Genomic DNA, 22367 nt, shown 5'->3' with positions numbered 1-22367 from the left:
CTCCCCTGGGTGAATTTCCCCATTGGAAAAAGGATGTGCTGGCCTTCACTTACATGTGCTTGAATAGAAAAATTGTATATATACAATCATAGCCTATGTGCATTCAAACCAACTGCCCAGTCATCTGCAAGAGCCTTCATCTTTATGTTAATTTTTGCATGGCTGCTGCGGGAGCCTTTGAAATGTACAAAAATATGCAAAGAAACCCTGACATTCAGAACATAGAACCTTCAGAAACCACACCAAAAAACAGTGTCTTGGATTAATCTGTTATTTGCTGTCACAGTTAAAGTCAACCCTTTTATGCCATTGTTTTGAATTCCTTTCTTACATATAGTCATTCTCTTTTTAAAATTTTTATTACTATAGATATGTAGAAACAGGAGTTAGCAATGTTTTCCTTTTGAATCAGAAGTAGGTAAACACTGGTAAAGCTGAGAGTGTAGGGTGTGATTTAGTGTAGGTTAACATAGTGCAGAGGGTATTCTGCAATAAAATTTTAAATTAGGGGGAATATATTTACCACCTGTCGTGTGTGTGGCTTATGAACTATAGGTTTGATATTTGGCAGAATGTGTAAGAACTGATAATTACGTATGTGTGTGTAGGTAGTGACATTTGTTTAAAACAAAGTACTGTAAAACTGAATTCATTTATGCCTCTTACTTTGTTCAGCTTCTCATAGACAAGTAATAAAATATACCAATAATATCTCACTTTACAATAAGCTTTAATTATAGAGACACCTGATAAAATGCAGATGAGCTATCTGTTCAGGAGCTGTGTGAATTCTAATAAATAGAATTGGTTTTGTGTGTGTATGTCTGTGTTGTATGTGAGAGAGAAAGAGTGACAGAGACAGAGACATGCATAATAGTGCTGAGATTTTTTGATGGTGGGTTTTTTTAATTTGCAAAATTTTATTGGCTCAGATTATGTGTAATAAATTAGAAAAGGCTAGCACATAATTTGTCTTTATTTGATATGTCAAAAAACTAAGAGAAGTAGTGCCACAGGAAAAAGAAAATTGATGATGTATATTACTTTTTTATATTGCCATTTGAAAGCATTGTTTTTGTTTTGCAAAATAATATTAATTTGAAAGCAAAAAGCATAAATGAATAATCCGTTTGAAACATTCCAAATGATGTATTCAGGAGTTTTTACGAACCGTTGTCCCTTTTCTGCCTTGGGGTGGAATCTAACCACTGTACTTAATTATGCCAGAAATTTCAAATGAAATCAAATGGAAGTCCTTTCCAAGTTAAAGGTAACCCAGAGAAGGCCTGAACTAAGGCCTTTTATTGTGCAAGGTTAGTGTTAGAGCAACTCTGATAATTTCTAGGTTTCTTTTTTCTCTTTATTTCTGCTGTATCTCTCACCAGAGGTTTATTACAATAAACTTGGATACTAAATGAGGCTTTATTAATTAGGGTTGGGCAGAAAACCAGCTGTAACATAGTGACCCCGGGTAGGAAGCCAGACCAGAGTAATTAAGACATAACATGGTAATGGGGACAAATAATGAATACACTCAGTGACCTGATGCCGAGCCGTGTCCCCTCTCAAGGCCTGTTTTTTTTTGTTTTTTTTGTTTTTGCCTTTGCTTTTTTCCCCCTTTTAAATTAGTAGTTCTCCTGAATTGCCTTTTTATTACACTTTGGTACAGATGATCTCCAAAGTAGTAAAAATCGAGGAAAATATAGGCTAGTGTTGGAGAAACTTTAACGTTTAAAGACAATTTCTGTTTATGTGATGTGATTCCTATCATTTGAGACCAGAGGTTGATGATCCTTTGCTCTTCATCATACAGCGTTTCTCTTACCTGGAGGAAGGCTAATTGAATAATATCCTGGGCCAAGCATGCGTCTCTTCTGAAACGGTCGTATTCTGCTATCTCTTTCTGGTTTCTTCCCTTGATGCTGACTCCGTTTGGCCGAGAAAGAAGCCAACAGGGTTCCCCGAGGTCTCAGAAGGTGAGGAAGAACCTCGGGATACTCTTTGTGCCACGTTAGACTACCCAATGGAGAGATTACAATAGGGCATCCTCTCCTCACAAACTCCTCAAGGAGTCTACATTGGAAGTCTGTGGACACTTCAGGACAAAGCAGCTCTCCAGGAGTATGCTTGCAGTTTTAAATAGTTCACAAAGTTTCCATGTGGACGCAGCCTGACCTGTTCACCCACCCTCTTCAATACATTTGCGTTTGGAATAAGGATGTTTGCACTAGGAGATAAGAGCTTTATTTTTAAAATTTAAAAAACCTGATAATTGCTATGGCTGTCCAATCTTTTTAGTAATACTTGCTCTCCTTCTGTTGAAATGTCATTGGTTAACACCTTTGCAAATCTTGAAGTTAAATGGGATCCTTACTCATAATTCCAAATCTGACACAGAGTAGGTACTTAACATAAACTTATCAACTAATTATCTGTCTGGGCATGTAAAGTGATGAATTAAGGCAATTATCCAAATAAAGGAGCCCAATAAAATGCAAAACAAATGTTCCAACAAAATCAAACAAAGCGTCTACATTCTAGTAATGAATGTTAAAACATTTTGCTTTTTATTTTCTTGACTTTTAAGACTACTTACTTCAATTCTCCATTTGTTTATGTATCCCAACACAGCCAAAATATTCATGATACGTGACACACCTAAGAGAGATGTTTTTATTTTTTTGGCAAGACTTTAAATCATTTGTACCTCAGTTTATTCTTGGTTGAAACAAAATCTTCACCAAGTTCCTCAAATAGTAAAGAATTACTAAGTAAATTCTAGCCTAATGTTAACAGAAGAAGAGCTATGAGTGAGTCCATTACAGCTCTCTTAAGTTGTCCATTTGCTCGACTTTGGGTGTAAAGGTTTTTTTTTTTTGGGGGGGGGGGTTGTTTGTTTTGTTTTGTTTGTTTTTTTTCTGAAAAAATTGCCTAGCTGTTGTGAGGGAGCCATAGTATTCTCAGAAATGTGTCATTTTGTGTTATGAAAGCATTGGCATTTCTTTTGCCTTCTGTGAATCATATAGTAGTTGGCATCCTGAATTAATCAATACAAACATTCTGCATCTAATGACAATTTATTCTAGTGGGGTAGAAGTCCTGGGAAAAGTGAAAGAATTGCCCCCATTTGATTTTAAAACAACTCTGTTGGCTTCTCATCACATTGAGCAAAGGAGATATATTGTAGGATCACTGCTTTAAAAGCTTCTTTTTAAAATTGATGTGTTTTAACAAATTAGATAAATAAGATACTTGTAATGGTACCTAACATTTTCTTCCTCAAGACCTTTAATATAGCATAGTTTTAGCTATAGCATAGTATTTAGATGAGTGATTTCAGGAAATTTGTAAGAGTTTTCTCTATATTTGCAGCTTATGCTTATTATTAGCATAATGTATAAAAAATTTAGCTCTTATGGAAAGAGTGTTTGCATCTGTCTTCTTTAATGGTTAGAGCAAACATTCATGCTTCAGAAGAAAGGACTATGGGTGTGGTTGGTGGGGAATGGCTACAGGAACTTTGCTTTTGTTTAACAAAACAGAATTTCTTATTCAACCTGAAAATAAATGCTTTGTGATTTTTCTTTCCCTAATCCTTTCAATTTCTCCTGTTTTGCTGGGTTTTATTTAAAAGTCAGGCTCAGGAAATTCAGAGCTTTGAAGAAATACTTTGCACATACTTTGAGTAAGTTAAGAAGTTTTCCTCTTTCTGGTTTTAAAATGAAGGTTAAAAAAAAAAAAAAAAGACATCCCCACAAACTGGAAAGAGGTCCTTGGGCTAAGTCAGACTCCATCCACTGCTTAGCTGAAAACATAATGTAATCTAGAAATCTATAATGATAAAAGTTACATTTCCCCATCAGACCACTGTTAAAATTGCAAAAAACCTGTGCATTAAGCACGTAGAGATTGTCCCCTAGACCATGTTACAGGTGACTTCGGATAAAGGCAATTGCTGCTGTGGTCTCAAAAGATGGGCAAGTGCTCTTTTCTTTGGAAGATATTAATGCCGATGCAGTAAACATTTTCGGAGTCACTTTCCCAGAGTGGAGTACTTTGCTTGTTCCCCGTTCATGCTCTTGCCTGTTCTTTGTGCTTGAAAAGAAGAAAACTGACAGCATATAAAGAATGGTGAATGGAAGATGGACATAAATCAGAAAGAGGAAGTGATTAGAGACAGACCTAGAAAACCATCTTCTTTCCTGACGACTGCCTTGTGAACTAAGAAAAAAATACATCTATTGGCTCCTAGAAGCATCGTGTATGAATGAGTATGCGTCTCATCTACTCTTTTTTTAAATATTTTCTGACTTCTTAAAAAACATATTTTATTTTTAAAATTAAATAGAAGTTTTAGGTTTCTTTTAAAGGTAAATGGTGTTTCAAGGCGTTCACATTAATCCGTATCAAAGAATAATATAGTTGGAAAGAAATTTAAAGATTATCTGGCAGAACATTTTCAAGGGATTTGGGAAGAAATCAACTATGTTTAGGTTTTGAGAGCATTTTGATCTATCTATCTAACACCTGTCTATTATATACATAAACATACATGTGTATATATGTATATATGTAATTAGTGTGTGTGTGAAAATTATAAGAATCATCAGGTACATCTAGCTTATCTCCAGTGACTGCATGGAAAACAGCAGTGTGCAGATAGTGGATACTGTTTGTAGCTCCAGAACCACTTGCCACCCCTCTCCACCTACCTATGAGCTCTTAACACATTCCCTTGCCTTCTGGTTTCCAGTTGGGTTTAGGCAACAGAAGCATGAGCAGTACATTTGTAGGACAGGAGGGGAGTGAGTTGGAGTATTTACTCCCCTAGTCACTTCTTAATAGGCCACAATTTGTCAGTGGCTAGGAGAATAGTGTACTACAATCCATCTAATCATTCATTAAATAAACATTTGTTGAAGCCCACACCATATCAGGTGTTGAGGACACAATAGGGGCCAAAGGCATGAGATCTCTGTTCACAAAGAACTTGTTTTAAAACAATATCTTTTCTGATTGCTTTCATTTTTAATTATGACGTATTTGAAAGATTTTGTGACTTACCTTTCACGGAAAAGTTTTTTTGTTTGTTTTTTTTTGAGATGGAGTCTCATTCTGTTGCCCAGGCTAGAATGCAGTGACACGATCTCGGCTCACTGCAACCTCTGCCTCCTGGGTTCGACCGATTCTCCTGCCTCAGCCTCCCGAGTAGCTGGGACTACAGACACGCACCACCACGCCCGGCTAATTTTTTGCATTTTTAGTAGAGACGGGTTTTCACTGTGTTAGCCAGGATGGTCTCAATCTCCTGACCTCATGATCCGCCCGCCTTGGCCTCCCAAAGTGCTGGGATTACAGGCGTGAGCCACCACGCCTGGTCCGAAAAGGACCTTTTTTAAAAGAATTGGAACAAAAAATGTCAAAAGCAATCGTAAATGTTAGTAGTAATTTGATACATTGATGGCAAATAGAGTGTATATACAAAGGAACTTGTTGCTTAAAAAGAAAAAAAAAAAAGAAAGTAAAATGGATTTTAGTTACTTTTCAATGAGTATTTGAGTAGCCAGGATACCAAATGAATTAATAAAATATTAAAGTGAGGCATGTAAGTTGGGAGATTCTATTTCTTGTCCGGAATACTCTATACTGTATGAAACACATGCATTGAACTAGGTTCTAAGATGAATTTAAAACTGCAGATGAGCTTTAACACTTTCAGGTTGTTTTGATGGAGGAAAGGAATTCATCATTCATAGGAGAACTTACTTGAGTTATAGATTTGACAATTAAGACTGAATATACATAGTGATAAAACATCTGCTCAAGTATTGTCAAAAGCTCAGTCAATTTTGTGAAGAAATCAGTCAAGCCTGTTGCTTGGTGGCATGTAGACAAAACCACCAACTGATCGACTGAGTTTTTCACTTTTGAATGGGTTGTTTGGCATCTTGTAGACCCAGCCTATGATTATACTGCCATCTGTATTCTTTCTTACATCAGGCTTATTTCAGCCACAACTTATACATGCTGTTTTGAGAAGAACTAGTCAATATTTTGGTTTGTCTTTAGCTATAAGAGCGCCGTAGACAGTCTTGCGTGAACTTGGCTCTGCCTTGCTAATTCTCTGTCAGTTCTGGCAGCTATAGGAATTTAAGTTCATGATGTAGATATTTGGATTCCCCTCAAAATAAAAATAAAATATGTAAAATAAAATCTTAAAATAGGCTGCTTTCCTTTGACAAAAATACCCAAATTCCTAGAAATGGCCAGCCATAGTCAATATGTGTATATACATGAGAGTATAATTTTAATGTAAAAACAATACAAACAGAATAGAATATTTTGAAGTTAACAATTGCTCATGTTATCTTAGTTCTCAAACTACATGAAGCAATTGAATAAATCTTCCTTTTCCAAATTCAACTGTTCATAAATGCTTTTGCAACTCTAAGATACTATGTGAGGCTGGTAGAATTGTTCACTCAAAATCGGAAAATAAAATATTACATGTATTTTTTTTTTTACTAGCACTATCACAACTTGCAGTCTCAAAATGTTACAATGACTACTGGGACCCGTTATTTTTTCCAAACATCTAGGCTTAAAAAAGAGTGAAAGTTTGAGCTTTGGAAGGCAATGAATCATGAATGAGCTTTTGCATAACCATCAAACTGCCCTCCGATTTTAATAGGCCAGAGCTGCATTGAAACATGTTTCTCTATACATACACCTGAATCAATAGTATCTTGTCTTTGTTTTGTCTTTTTTTTGTTGTTTAATGAAAGTTGGAAAAGTGATAAATCAAAGCAAATGAGGAAGAAATATGTAATTTTTATTCTATCAACTATTAGAGTGGGCAGATTTAGGTTTTGTGGACCCTGAAATGTATACAATGTGGGAAACCCATTTTTTAATAATATATAAAATTATAATTAAAACATTAAACACAAAAGTGAATGTTTATTTAAATGAGAGGAAAAAGGTCTTTGGAAGGAAAATGCTTAAATCAGGGAACCTAAAACTTCAACTTCATTAGTTTTACAATACAGCTAATGATGAAATAACAGAACAACAACAATAAAAAAAAAATACCTGGAGTTTGAGGCATGAAAATAATTTGTCACAAAGATATGATTTATGATATCTTACATTTAAAAATCTTTTGAGTACCCATCATTCATAAATAACACTCATATAGGGTCATCTGGGCTTCTTTATTCCATTGTTCCAGTAGAATCTGAGTTAGCTGACTCTTATTATCTTATAAAACATTTTAGAATCACTAAGTAATGACCCTTTAAACACAAGGAGACAGGAGCATATTACCGGAAGAACTGTGCTGCCCTTAGAGGAACTGTAAAGGAAAAATTGAGGGCTGAGAGGCCACAGATTTTTGCCTGATGTGTTATCGGCATAGTCAGTTTACAAATAAGTAAAATTAAACCCAGAGAGGAAAGGCAACTTGCCCAACTTCCCACAAACCACTAATGGCAGAGGTGAGTTTAGAAGCTGGACCTCTGGACAGCCAATCCAGAGCCATGCCCACTAAGTCTGACTCCACATCAACCTCCCATCTTCAGTTTTTTTTCACTGAGACCACTAAATGACCTCATAGTTGTAGTCACCACTTCTGCTCTCCAGACTAGCACTCTTGGAACTACCTGGTAAATTGGAGTGTCTCCTTTTAGGTTGATGTGGTACACGTCAAATTTTTATCAACCTTCTGAAAATGTTATGGTATTTACACTTACTTTCTCTGACCACTAAAACCAGTTATAGCGGCATTGCATTCTGGCAGTTGTGAGTAATGTGATTAGCACAAACCCAGGTACATGATTGTCTTTTAAAATATTGCTTCCAGTTATTTCTTTTATTCACTCAGACAGAAGTGGTATAGGATTCTTGAGACTGTTTTTCTAGCAATTTAACAGAAATTATCTGTCTTATGAAAAGCAACTAAAAATACTGGTTTAATATAAAAATACATAGTATATCAATGATATGGTAAGAAAGTTAGGAGTTTGCAGAGGTCAAAAACTAAGTGAAAGTACAAACCCAGAGAGCCAAGCAAAACAGTGAGTATGATTTGTGTTCTTAGGGCACTCATCAAACCAAGAAGAACTTGAATTTTCTTTTCAAATCTTCACAGGTCACAGGAGACGGAGGACTACTACCCACAAGGGAAGGAGATGACATCTCATAGGTAACCCTCTCCATAGATCTGGGACCCCAAACAGCCATCCTCTCAATGTAAATAGAAATGTCACCTTCCCCTAAGGGATCGGCAAGACAAATTGCTCTTCTCCAGCCTTGACCAGAAGAAAAAACTCTTCTCCGGAAATTCATACTACAAGCCAGTCTTCACTGGCTAGATTTGCAGATAGAGTCCACAGCACTTGGGTATGCTCAAATAAAACTAATAGCGTGCATTTAATTAAAGTGATGCTGAATCAATAGGCTCTCCAGGCATGCAGCAGAAGCAAATGCAAATCCTATCTAAAGGAACCTCTTTTCAATCTAAGCCTCAGTAAATTTGCATAAACAAAGTACTAAAGAATATGAATTCAAGTTCAATCACAAAACATACAAACAAAGCAGTAAAAAACATGAGCAAGAATAATGTGAGCCACAAACTTCCTACGTTAGAAACATATTTAAAAATAATATGGGATAAAGAGGTTTAGCATATCTAATGAATTAAAATAGGGGATACAAATGAGTAAAAAAGAGGAGTCACCATAAAAATGACCAAGCAGGTATAAAAATAACCAAAGAGATCAATGGAAGAGACACTATAATAATTGAAATTAAAAACTTAATACCAACCTTCCAGATCAGATTAGATATAGATAAAAAGAGAATTCATAACCTGGAATATATTTCTGTAGGAATTATCTGAAATGCAGTATAGAGAGACAAAGACATAGAAAACATCGCAGAGTTATTAACAGATATGGAGGATAGAGTGGAAAAATCTAAGGCATGTATGTACTTGGAGTTTTCGTAAGAGAAGAGGCAAGCAGCATGTGAAAATAAAATGGCTGACAATTTAAAAATATTAATTAACAACATCCATCCTCAGATTAAAAAAAAACCAAGTAGGATAAATTTAACCATCCACATTTAAATATACGGTAATGGAAATGGATATTACCAAAGACAAAGAGATGATTTTAAAATCAGACAGAAAAGACAAATTATCTAAGCATGATGATTAAAATAACAGTTGACTTATTAGTGGCAACAGAAGACAAAGAGAATAGAGTAAAATTTTCAGAATATAGAAAGAAAATAATTGTTGAATCTAGAATTCAATATTCCACAAATATTTTTTAAGAATAAGGGGGAAATAAAGACATTTGCATCTGAGAAGTCTGAGATGCAAGGAAGAATGATGATCAAAGAAAGTAATAAATATGTTTGTAATCAAAACAAACATTGACTATATAAAACAATAATTGCCACTTTTATGTTTATGAAAGAAAAAAGTAAGATAAAATAAAAATACATAAAGCAATAGTGCTTAAAGGGAAAATATTATTAGAGTTATAGTGTTCTAACATCATTGATTTGTTCAGGAGGGTGAAGATAATGATTAGCTTTACAATTTCATAAATTAACCTGTGTGTTAAGATTCCTAGAGTGGTCACTAAGAGAAATGAAAGAGTGTTAAGTAAAAAGAAAAAACAGAATGAGAGAACATATTCAGTTAATTCAAAAGAAAAAAAATAAAGCAAAAACAAGTATAGAAAAGGTAGGACAAATTTCAGCTTGAAATAAGGTAGAAATAAACCTAAACATATCAGTAATTATAAGAAATGTAAATGATTAAATAATCCAGTGAATGACAAAGAAACATATATAACACGCAAAAATGTAAATAGGGTGAATATGAAAGGATAGGGAAAAGTATCTCATCAAATACTTTCCAAAAACAGAAAAGAAAAACAAAAGATGCTAGTACAGCTTGATTAACAGACAAACTAGACATTAAGCTAAAAAGAATTACTCAGATTTAAAAGGTAACTGTGTAACAATAAATGATTCAATTCACATGGAAAATATAAAATTTTAAAATGTTTGTCTCCTAAAACACATAAAGCAAAATCTTTTCCTCTAAAATAGATAAGGCAAAAATGAAGACAAATAAGAATAAATACATTTATTATCATATTGAAACATTTTAACAATGCCTATCGCTGAGAAAAATAATCAGTAAGATTTGGAATTGAACCAGGTGTAGTGGCTCATGTCTGTAATACTAACACTTTGAGAGACTGAGGCAGGAGGATCACTTGAGCTCAGGAGTTCAAGATCAGCCTGGGCAACATAGAGAGACTTTGTCTCCACAAAAAAATTTTTAAAAATTAGTCAGTCATGGTGGTACACGCCTGTAGTCTCAGCTACTTGGGTGGCTGACATAGAAGGATAACTTGAGCACAGCATATAGAGGCTGCAGTGAGCCGTGTTTGTGTCACTACACTCCAGTCTGGGCAACAGAGTGAGACTCTGTCTCAAAAAAAAAAAAAAAAAAGAAGAAATTAAAAGACAATTTACAAGCGTGATCTAATGAACATATAAAGAACAAGATTCATATTTTTCTTTTCTTTTTCAAAATTTAAAGCTCAATCTCAAATGTATATCATCACCACATAATTCTGCAAGAATCTCTAAAAATACACAGCCTTGTTTGTACATAACTGAAACCAAAATTATGCCTGATAAAATTATGAATGATTTCTTGGTATTATCCAAAATCCAATTCATATCATATGAAAATGGTCATGACTGTTTAAATGTATTTTCCACTTGGTTTATTGGAAATACGATCCAAACAATTGCCTTCCTCTTTACTTCTTCCCTTTTTTCATCAGGCCACTGACTGGTGGAAGAACTTGGGTCAGTTCTAAAAAATGTCTCACATTCTCAATTTGTCTGATTGCTTCATTGTGGTGTTAATTAACTCGTTCCTTTGTCTCCTTTATTCTCTATAAATGGAATTTAACCCTGAACTTGATTAGATTCCCTTTCAATTTGGGAGTCTTGGTTGGGGGGAGTACTTAATATTACATCACAACCAGATGACACCACACTTAATTGTCCCTCTGTTTGTAATGCGAAGATTGATCATTTGGTTCATTTGGTCATTGCCTGATCCCTTCACTCTTAAGTTCTCCATCAAGCTGGGTGTGGTGTTGCACTTGAAGTCCTAGCTTCTTGGGCAGCTGAGGCAGGAGGATCACTTGAACTCAGGAGTTTGAATCCTACCAGGACAACATAGTGAGATACCATCTCTTTAAAAAAAGAAAAAAACAAAAAGTAAAAAATAAATAAATAAATTCTCCATCAACCTTTCTCTTAATAGTGTCATCCATGATGACCATTGTCTAAATCCATTATTTCATTAGGTTTTTCAAAATGACATTTTTTATTTTCAGGTACATGGAGAATATTTGTGAAAATTGAAAATATTTTGCTATAAAGCAAGGATCCAAACATTCATATATATTCAAGAATTTGTATCATACAGACCACTTTGTCTTGTCACTGTGAAATTCAAATGAAATTTTTAGAAAGATAACTTGAAAAATGTCAATACTTTAAAATTCTATTTTAGTCAACTTTAAACATAATATGAAAAAATGTATAAGCAAATTTCATTTTTGAGCTAAAATTCAAAATTTCTAATCAAAATATTGGAACACTGACATCTAGCAATGTGTAATAAAGTGGAATTCTTTTCAGGGGGAAGATTGATTAAACATTAGGAAAATCACATAATTCAGTTTACCAACCTAAGAGATAAATGGGAAAAAGAGATGGCATGATTATATTAATAGAGGAAGTAAAAGCCTTCAATAAATTAAACAACCATTCATATTTTTTAAAGAAAGAAAACATAAGAAAAGAAAAGCACTTAGCAAAGTAAAAAGAAAGGGAAATTGTATTAATCTGATAAATAGTAACCTACAAAACCTAGTACTTTACAGTAGTATGGTGAAAGGGTTGGCTTTAACATCATAAAAATCACAAGGGTGTCTGCATCAGCAATTCTATCTGACATTATATTGTGCATCTTAGCTAGTGCAGTATGGGAAGAAAAATAAAGAAAAGGTATAGGAGAGGCTATATGATGTAACATTTAAGGGTTGGACCAGACTGCCTGGATTTAAATCATTTCTCTATTGCTTACAAATTAAGTAATGAACAAGCTTAACAAGCTTAGTAGCTAAGTATTTTATTCTATATGTGCTTCAGTTTCCATAATGGAAATAATAATGCCTACCTGATGGGAGGTTATTAATATTAAATTAGTTAATATTTGTAAGTGCTCAAAATAGTGTCTGACATGGGAGGGAAACAACACACACTGGAACCTGTCAGGGAGTGTGGAGAAAGGGAGAGCATCAGAAATAATAGCTAACAGATGCTGGGTTTAATACCTTGGTAAGTGGTTGATCTGTGTAGCAAACCACCATGGCACACATTTACCTATGTAACAAACCAGCACATCCTGCACATGTACTCTGGAACTTAAAATAAAAGTTGAAGAAAGCAAACAAACAAACAAACAGAAAATGCAACAATAAAAATAAAAGTGGAATCACTAAAAAATAAAATAAAATAGTGTCTGAGACATGATAGGTATATATGTGCCTATTAAATAAGTATAATAGAAAGAAAAAAGGAATTACTAGTCACAGATGATAAGACTATGTAGAAAACTCAATTCAATAGCAATATAATTCATTAGAATAAATTAGATGGTAAAGCAGGTGTGTTGAATACAAAATCAACACATAAAATTAGTAATTTGCTATATACAAATAAGTAATGTTGAAAAACACATTTTAAAACAGATAAACTTTACCATGACATAAAAAAATAAGGTGCCTAGTAATAATTATAACAAAATGTACATATGCTATTTGTGGAAAAATAAAGCTTTATTGAAAGAAAATAAGAAAATCTAAATAAACAGAATTATACCATGTTCATGGATAGGAAAATTCAATAGTATAAAGATGTTAATTTTTCCTAAATTGATTTACAGAATTGTGGCAGATGATTTTTTTCTAATATGGACATAGCCAGATTTTCTTTTTCTCATATACTCTTCCTACAATGTATTGCTGATGTTCCTATCATAGAAAGTTGGGGGTGTGTGTGTCTATGTTCATCCCATTGAATTTGATGAGCTATGGTAGAAACAATAATATTTGATACTAAGGCTAGGTCATAACTACTGATGTGACTTCTGCCTGGTCCTCTTGGGTCTCTTATTTGTTCCAGAAATCTGGTCTCATTGTCATGAGAAAGTAGAGAAATCACATGGATAGGATACGTGGAGCAGTTTTGAACAACAGCCCTAACTGAAGTTCCAGCTGACATCAGCTTTCACTTCCAGATATATGAACAAATGGCCACCAGTAGACAAGAGCCACATGACAGACCCTCAAGAAAGAACACCTAATTGATCTCAGTTAACCCCCAGAACTGTGAAATATAATAAATAAAAATGATTCTTTTATGTCATTAAGTTTAGAGTGATTTATAACAAAATAATACATACTTAGAATGAGTCAAATTATTCTACTTAAAATTCCTACTTTTTTTTTTTTAACTTGCAAGCTAATTCTAAAATGATAGATACACCTAAAAAAGAAAAACAAAGTGAGGGGTCTTTCCTTTTCAGACATCAAAATTTATAATAAACAAAAAAATAAGTTAGGTGATATTGCCATAGGGATAGACAAATAGATTAATGGAACAGAAGAAAAAAATTACACTGAAATCTAGCAGTAATGATGTGGAATTTTTTTCCAGAGGAAAGAATTAATAAACAAGGTTTACATATAGAAGCTAACTTAATTTATTGGCATGAAAATTAGAAGGGAAAGAACAGACTTTAATGACGGGTGCTGGGGAAAGAAAGCAATTATCCAATAAGAGTGCTTTATAACATTTAGAAGATGATATAAAGAAAAACATTTACCTAAAGCTGTTTAATGAATGTATGTTGAATGATTAAAGTTACTATAAGATTCCCTTATGAAGTTTTATTTAAATGTATTATATTTTATCTGCCCAGCTTTTCTTGTGGCATAATTGTTACCGGAAAGGTGCCCAAATCCAGACCCCAAGAAAGGGTTCTTGTATCTCATGCAGGAAAGAATTCAGGGCGAGTCCATAGAGTAAAGTGAAAGCAAGTTTATTAAGAAAGTAAAGGAGCAGCCCCGAGGGCTCCTGGTTGCCCATATTTATGGTTATTTCTTGATGATATGCAAAACAAGGCATGGATTATTCATGCCTCCCCTTTTTAGACCATATAGGGTAACTTCCTGACGTTGCCATGGCAACTGTAAACTGTCATGGTGCTGGTGGGAGTGTGGTAGTGAGGATGCCCAGAGGTCACTCTCATAGCCATCTTGGTTTGGGTGGGTTTGGGCTGGGTTCTTTACTGCAACTTGTTTTGTCAGCAAGGTCTTTATGACCTGTATCTTGTGCCGACCTCCTGTCTCATCCTGTAACTTAGAATGCCTAACTGTCTGGGAATGCAGCCCAGTAGGTTTCAGCCATATTTTACCTAGCTCCTATTCAAGATGGAGTTGCTCTGATTAAAATGTTGCCTCTGACATAAAGGTTTAATTTTTCAAAGTATAGAATTATAAGTATAGAATTATAACAATTATCACAATATTTTAAACTTGGAAGTAGGAACTTCCTAATACTAAAAAAAAAAAAAAAAAAAATCTATTGTCCCTGTGGTTTGAACACAGTATATCTTGGTTTTATTAGAGTCAATAATACTATTGTCTAATAACTTGTGCTCAAACTCACAGTAATTTAGCTTATAAGTTCAGAGTGTCACTTTTAAAAAGTTAAGTGGTCAAATGATGTTAATCTTTTAGGTGTACACTCTTATGTGGAAGTAGGAGATTTATTATTATCCTGCCTATGTATAAGTCCTTTAAGCAATAAAGGAATGAAGAGTTTGCTGTGCCTTTAATTTTGGCCACTCACTAAATGATGCTCCATAAGGGAATTCCTAGTGTGCTCTTCCACTCAATACAAACATAAAAACAATTTCAGTTGCAGAAAATAGGAGGACAGTGAAGTACTACTTATCCACTGAACTCCATTACCATCTATAGCTGCTTTGAATAATTGACCTCACTTTTTTTTCTTTTTGCCAGAATTAGTTGGATAAATGCCTTAGTTTTCCATTTTACTTAATCTGTGTAGACAGAGCCAAAGAATCCCTCCTCCTCCAAACACAAGCTTTCCCACTGCACAAATGATGCTAATGCCCTTGATTGGCATGACACAGCACTCTAAACCATTTGCCTCTAGTGAATTCATCAAGCAAGAATGTCTGAAAGCAGAGTAACTCCTCTGTTTAAGCACTTAAATGCACAGCAAATAACTGCTCGCCTTTTTTTCTTCACTAGTCTGCTGTCTCATGGAGCAGTGTATTATTACAGATAATCTACAATGAATAAAGGACAAAGCATTCTGTATTCAAAATATACACATTTGCCAAGTTTACTGAACCTGTGATTTTTCAAAATAAAAGATACAATATTTATTTGAAAAATGATATAATTAAGAGGGGCTTACTACAGAGCAGCAACTACACAATGCTATATAACCAAACCATAACACCAATAAACAGGTTTTGCAGACAGACACATATTGTCAGTAAGATTAGTTGAACTCAAAATAATGCCAGGAAACCTCTTTCATGCTTCAACAGAACATAATTTGTTTCAAGTAATGATGACTAGTTATGTATAATTATCTGATTATTGGGGAAAAAACTTGCCTAAACAACTTTGGTGTGCTGCATTATAAGGTTTCATTTAGTCTCTGAATTATTTAATGTTTATGTAGTTCTGAGACAAACTGCATAATTCAAAATCAATTAAAATATTTGCCCAGATCCCCCATAACTTGTAAATTGGCATGACATGGTAGGATACATATTAAGTTGGAAGTTTTTTTGGAAACTAGTAGAGGCTTCAAAAACTAATGAGGTTTTCCAGAAGGAGAATAGTTTATAAATCATCAGTCAATAAAAATGATTCATGAAATTATATCAATTTTAATATAAAACAGCATAATTCTTATCTCGTGTAGGTAGACTTTTAAGATGTATGAGAAAGTGAATTGCTTATACCATGTAAATGAAAATAATCATTCAGTGTCTAGCACAGTCTTTCAAATCAGGAAAAATATTTAGATTCATACACACAAAATTTTTAGTCGTTGTTATTCTTCCAGGTTACTTGGAAACACAATGAATTAAACTAATGTTATTTTCTATTCAACTGGCATAAATTAACTTTGCTTCTTGGAACAATTTATTTTGAATACTTGCCCAATGAGTTAAAATGCTAAATATTTTTTCTTCCTAGGTGACGACCTAGTCCCCTATGGTGGGAAGAAGGAAAGAACTTAATCTTCCCGTTTATCAGGGAAAAAAAGGATTGTTATTATATTTAAACAATTTCTTTTTCTTTTTCTTTTTTTTAGTGATAAGGTCTCACTCTGTCGACCGGGCTGGAGTGTAGTGTCATCATCAAAGCTCACTGCAGACTCGACCCCCTGTCCCTCTTCAGCCTTCTGAGAAGCTAGGACTACAGGCACATGCCATCATGCTCAGCTATTTTATTTTTTTATTTTTTTATTTTTATTTTTGAGACAGAGTCTCGCTCTGTCCCCCAGGCTGCAGTGCAGTGGTGCGATCTCGGCTCACTGCAACTTCCGCCTTCTGGGTTCACACCATTCGCCTGCCACAGCCTCCCGAGTAGCTGGGACTACAGGCACACACCGCCACACCCAGCTAATTTTTTGTATTTTTAGTACAGACGGGGTTTCACCATGTTAGCCTGGATGGTCTCGATCTGGTGATCCGCCTGCCTTGGCCTCCCAAAGTGCTGGGATTACAGGCGTGAACCACTGCGTCCAGCCCATTTTTTTAATGTAATTTTTTTGCAGACACGGGGTCCCGCTATGTTGCTCCGGCTAAACTTGAACTCCTGGCCTCAAGAGATCCTCCCAAAGTGCTGAGATTATAGGTGTCAGTCACGACACCTGGACTATTTCTATATTATGTAAATTTAAGATAAATGTATAATGATTTGGAGCTTAGATCATCATCTCCTTGCATTAACATTATTATCAGTTGATAGTATTAGGAATGCTTTTGCAGCAAGTAACATACAATACTATTTATATGACTTAGGCAAAGAGACACTTATTTTTCTCATGTCATAAGGAGCTCAGAGATAGGCAGGCAGCTGATGACATTAGTTCCATGACTCAATCATGTTGGAGCTAATATCAGTTGAATTGTTCTTGGCCTTTTCCTGATGAGTCCACAATTACTGCGTCATCTCTTGACACTGTGTACAAGTCAAGGTGAGGAAGAAGGAAGGAGACTGAGATGCCAGCATTGCCCATTGCTTTTAATAGAGAAGCAAAAACTTTCCCCAAATCTACCTCTGCAGCAGAATTTCTTTTCATTGCAGTCAGAAAGATGTTCACCTGGCTAACTCTAGTTGCAAGGGTGGAAGTGAAAATTAGAGGTTGTTTTTTCTTTGTCATGAAGATGGACGAGGGAGAAAAAGATTGGACTAGTTTAAGAACAACTTGTTTTCTACTGACGTTATCTAATATTCTAATTATAAAAGAGTGATTCAGCTGATCACTTATACACACCAGAAAGTGAGAATACTATTTCCCTGTCTACCTCTCAGAACTGTGTGAAGGTTAAATGAGATAATATACATAAAATTGCTCTATAAACTATTAAGAACTGAAAGTAATTTAGATTGTCAGTGTTGATGTGGGAACACAGCTTCAAAGATACTGTGCAATGACACCCTTATATTAATCACTTCAATTTAGCCTTCCCATTTCCAGAAACTCAACCTGCAGGCCTATAAACACAGCTGTATACAATTTCTGACATAGAGCTGTCTTAAGATACTCACAATAAGTGCAGAAAGAAAAGACAGCAATAAAAGCAATTAGAAATAAGGTACTATACAGGAATAAAGATGACGTAATATAATTTATAGTGGGCAGCCTGTAGAAAGCTTCTAGAAGAATCCAGAAAAATTTCACAATGTAAAAGTGGAAAATTTCCATGAAATTAAGCAAAATAACTGATTAAGTTTAAAGATATGATGTTCCAGGAAAAAAAAAACCTGATAAAAATTTAGCCTGTTTAAAATATTGAACTTCTAGTAATTTTTTAAAAAAATTTTATTTTAGTCATTTCTGCACGCAATAAAAGCAACTAAACTATTACATAAAAAAAAAATGAAGCCAGCCTAAGATCTCACCAAGCAACACTTAGTTTCAAAAGACTGTAGAACAATGTGTACGAAGTCCTGCTATTAAAAAAGCGTGGCCCAAGATGCTCATAATCCAGGTATAAAAACTAAAACTAGATATTGTTAAGCACACAAGAACTTGGGAAGTAGATCTATGAGCCCATCTTGAAATGAAGAGTTTTATGAAAGTGAGTACCGGGCAACAAAGAGAAGAACCAAAATAAATATCTCAAGAATGGAGAAATAATTGGAAGTGACTGTTTAGGTAAATACAATCCTCAGCTAATATTGGAAATTAAGTTTTGAAGGCTAAGTTTAAATGCTATATATCTTGATGATGTAAAAATAATACAATGACAGTGGGATTTTTTTTTTTGTCTGTTTCTAAAGGGAAGTCAAACCTTTCTAAATTTAGATCTCATTCTAAAAACATAACTTCAAACACCTATTATTTTGATGACATTTTATTTTTAGACATATATTTTTAAAATTGTAATACAGCATTAAAAATATTTATTTAGTATTCAGAAAATTCTTCAGTTTGTCCACACAATTTAATTATAAAGATTGGTGCAAAAGTCATTGCAGGTTTTGCCATTACTTTAATGACATATACAACTAATTTAGTAGTTTTTTTAATTAAAAGAGCATGTAGATTAGCATCTTATTTTAATAAAATGATTTTATATATGTGTGTGTACATGTATATGTATATATACATATAAATATGTATCTTTTGTTGTAAACAGACTAATGCATCCCCAAAGATGTCACATCGTCATCTCCAGAATCTATAAGTTATACTACATGGCAAATGGGAATTAAGGTTGCAAATAGAATTATAGTTGCTGCTAATCAGCTAACTTTAAGTTAGATATTCTGGACTGCCTGGTCAGGCCCATTATAATCACAAGAGTCCTTAAAAATGGAAGAGGGAAGCAGATGGTTCGAGTGATGCAACCTGAGAAGGTTTGAACTACACGCGCCGGCTTTAAGGTCAGGAAAGTGGCCACAAACTGAGGAAGGTGTGCAGCTGAAAGTACTAATTTCTCCCCTAAAGCTTCCAGGAAGGAAGTGGACATCTTGGTTTTAGCCTCCTGGGATTTATAGCCTACAGAACTATAAAATAATATTTTTGTGTTGTTTTAAGCCATTTAGCTTGTGGTGATTTGTTACAGCAGCAATAGGAAACTAGTATGTATTTCAATATGTTTATATGCAAATAAACATGTAAGAATGATGTCCCATTACAGTTAAGGATGGCTAGTTTAGAGTGGCGGGATTTACTTAATTTTAAACGTGATTCCTGTGCTTTTCTGCATGCTTGTAAAAATAAATTAATATACTATTTCTATTAGGAATTTACACAAAATGTATACATTTCTCTGAGAAGCTCAGTAGAAAAAAAACACTTGCTTTACTTCGTTTAGAGTTTTTCAAATACATTTAAATGTAATGTAAAAGAGGCCAAATTCTTTACATCTTATTAGAAGGTGGAATTTCAAGAAACATGTCTACACTGAATAATTGATATCCAGTACTGTCCAGGTGACAAGTATTTTATTCATCCTGATTACTCAGAAGTTTAGATGTGATCCATGTGTGGTACACTTAATTACCAGAGTCGGATACACTCACTGTTCTTAGTAGAAGAATCATATAACACAAAGGTGTGTGTGTGTGAGAGAGAGAAAGAGAGAGGTAGAGAGAGAGAGAGAGATCTAAGCTTAAGTAATTTATTCCCCCAGTTATCAATAAGAAAGGAGAAAGATTTTATGACACCTAGCTAATGGTTTTTATAGCAGTTATGTAAATGTGACTAACAAGTGAATTTTTCAACTTTGATTTGAAGCTGTGGATATTAGGTAAATTCCACCCAGCATTAGATAGAATGTTAGCTAAAAACCCAAAAGATAATCCATCCATACTGGAGAGAGTTTCCATAGGTCCTTTAATTGCCTCTTCTTCAAACACTTTAGCTGTCCTTTGGAATTCATGCTGTTGTAGAAATAAAAACAGGTGATTGTAGTCTGATAAATGCATGCATCTAAAAACGAAGATAAATCAGTTTTCTTTGGGTGTGATGTTTGGTTTAGCTCTACCATCTTTTAACACCTAGATAGGGATATAGATTTGCATTCTTATTTAAGAAATAAAGTCAGGCCAAGAGTGATGGCTCATGCCTGTAATACCAGCATTTTGAGAAGCCAAGGTGGGAGGATTGCTTGAGTCCAAAAGTTCGAGACCAGCCTGCACAATGTGGTGAAACCCCATCTCTACAAAAAAAAAAAAAAGAAAGAAAAGAAAAAATGAGCTGCATGGGGTAACACATGCCTGTAGTCCCAGCTACATGGGAGGCTCAGGTAGGAGGATCATTGAGCCCAGGGAGGTCGAGGCTGCAGTGAGCCAAGATTGCTCCACTGCACTCCAGCCTGGGTGACAAAGTGAGACCTTGTCTCAAAAATAAAAATAAAAGAAGTCAACAGGGAGTGAAAGTTGTCATTAATTACCCAGTAGTATTTACCTAACTCTTCGGAAATTCATTTAAGGACCATAGGCTAATGGGGGAAAATAAGGAATTTGGTAGAATTTTTGCTGCTCTGGAAAGGAGAGGGGTGATGGCTAGTAACACTTTTCTAAAACTAAAATATCTATCTCATAGCACTTGAACCCAAGGAAGAAAAATACTGAATTGGTTGAATTTAGAATTTTTTTTCAAAAGAATTACTTATTGCAAATAAGCAAATGGTACTCAGTGAAAAATTTTAAGTCAAGGTCTCTTTTTCCTGTGATTCCAGAAAAATTACTTTCTCTCCTTCCTTCATTTCTCCTCTCTTTTTTTTTCTCTCTTTTAAACATTTTAGCAGTAAGGCAGTGTATTGCTAGTGTTGTTGAAGTTAAGTAAAAACTGAACACAGGATATTTCTATTTTTGTAAAGAGTAAAAAATAATATAAAAATGATAATAAATGCTTACAAAAATAGTTTTCTTTTCCTTGCTGAGTGCTATTATGTCTTTCCTCTTTGCTTTGTCTTTTCTCATGCCCATCCCGTCCTCACCCTTGCAAGCAAATATAGTTCTTATATGTTCTTTTGGCAAAATACATATTCAAAGAAGAATATTCCTACTTTTTGTGAGTGCTTTTAATAGGTACTGATATGGTTTGGCTGTGTCCCCACACAAATCTCATCTTGAATTGTAGTTCCTATAATCCCCAGGTGTTGTGGGAGGGACCAGGTGGAGATAATTCAAGCATGGGGGCAGTTTCCCCCATCCTGTTCTTGTGATAGTGAGTTAGTTCTCATGAGATCTGATGGTTTTATAAGGGGCTTCCCCCTTCACTGGGCACTCATTCTCTCTCCTGCTATCCTGCGAAGAGGTGCCATCTGCCATGATTGTAAGCTTCCCAAGGCCTCCCTAGCCATGAGGAACTGTGAGTCAATTAAACCTCTTTCCTTTACAAATTACCCAGTCTTGGGTATTTCTTCATAGCAACTTGAGAACAAACTAATTCAGGTGGTTAGATTTGACATCACAGTTTCCAAAGTCTAAAAGGGTATAGTAACTTGGATGAAAAACATATTTACAGGATTCAGAAAAAATATAATATGCAGAAGCTAAAGGGCTGGATTTTCTTGGTTGGGAAAATATATTTTATGCAATTCCCAAGTTGAAGTAAAGACAAATGAATGTCCCCATGATGTAATCACTGAGTTGAAAAATCGGGTGATTTTAGTCTTCAAATTCCCTTTTAGCACAGTAAGTTTTAATTTTTTTTTAATATCTTGGTTAGTAGATGGGTCAATGTTTAAATGGTCATTCATCATTTACCATATAAAAGAAAAGCTATGACCTGAAACTGATTTTTACAGTTGCAGGCAAACAGAAATAATCATTTTCAAGAACCTAAAGCTGTTACTTGAAGAATGTCATCATTTTATCCTTATTTTAGTTACTATTTACTTAAATATAAGCCAGTTTTTGAGATCTGCACCCTGCAAGTCCTGGCTGTAAACAGTTTCT

This window comes from Pongo abelii, chromosome 12 (genome assembly GCF_028885655.2).
Source record: "Pongo abelii isolate AG06213 chromosome 12, NHGRI_mPonAbe1-v2.0_pri, whole genome shotgun sequence".
In the NCBI taxonomy this organism is placed as follows: Eukaryota; Metazoa; Chordata; class Mammalia; order Primates; family Hominidae; genus Pongo; species Pongo abelii.
This window is presented reverse-complemented; position numbering follows the sequence as displayed.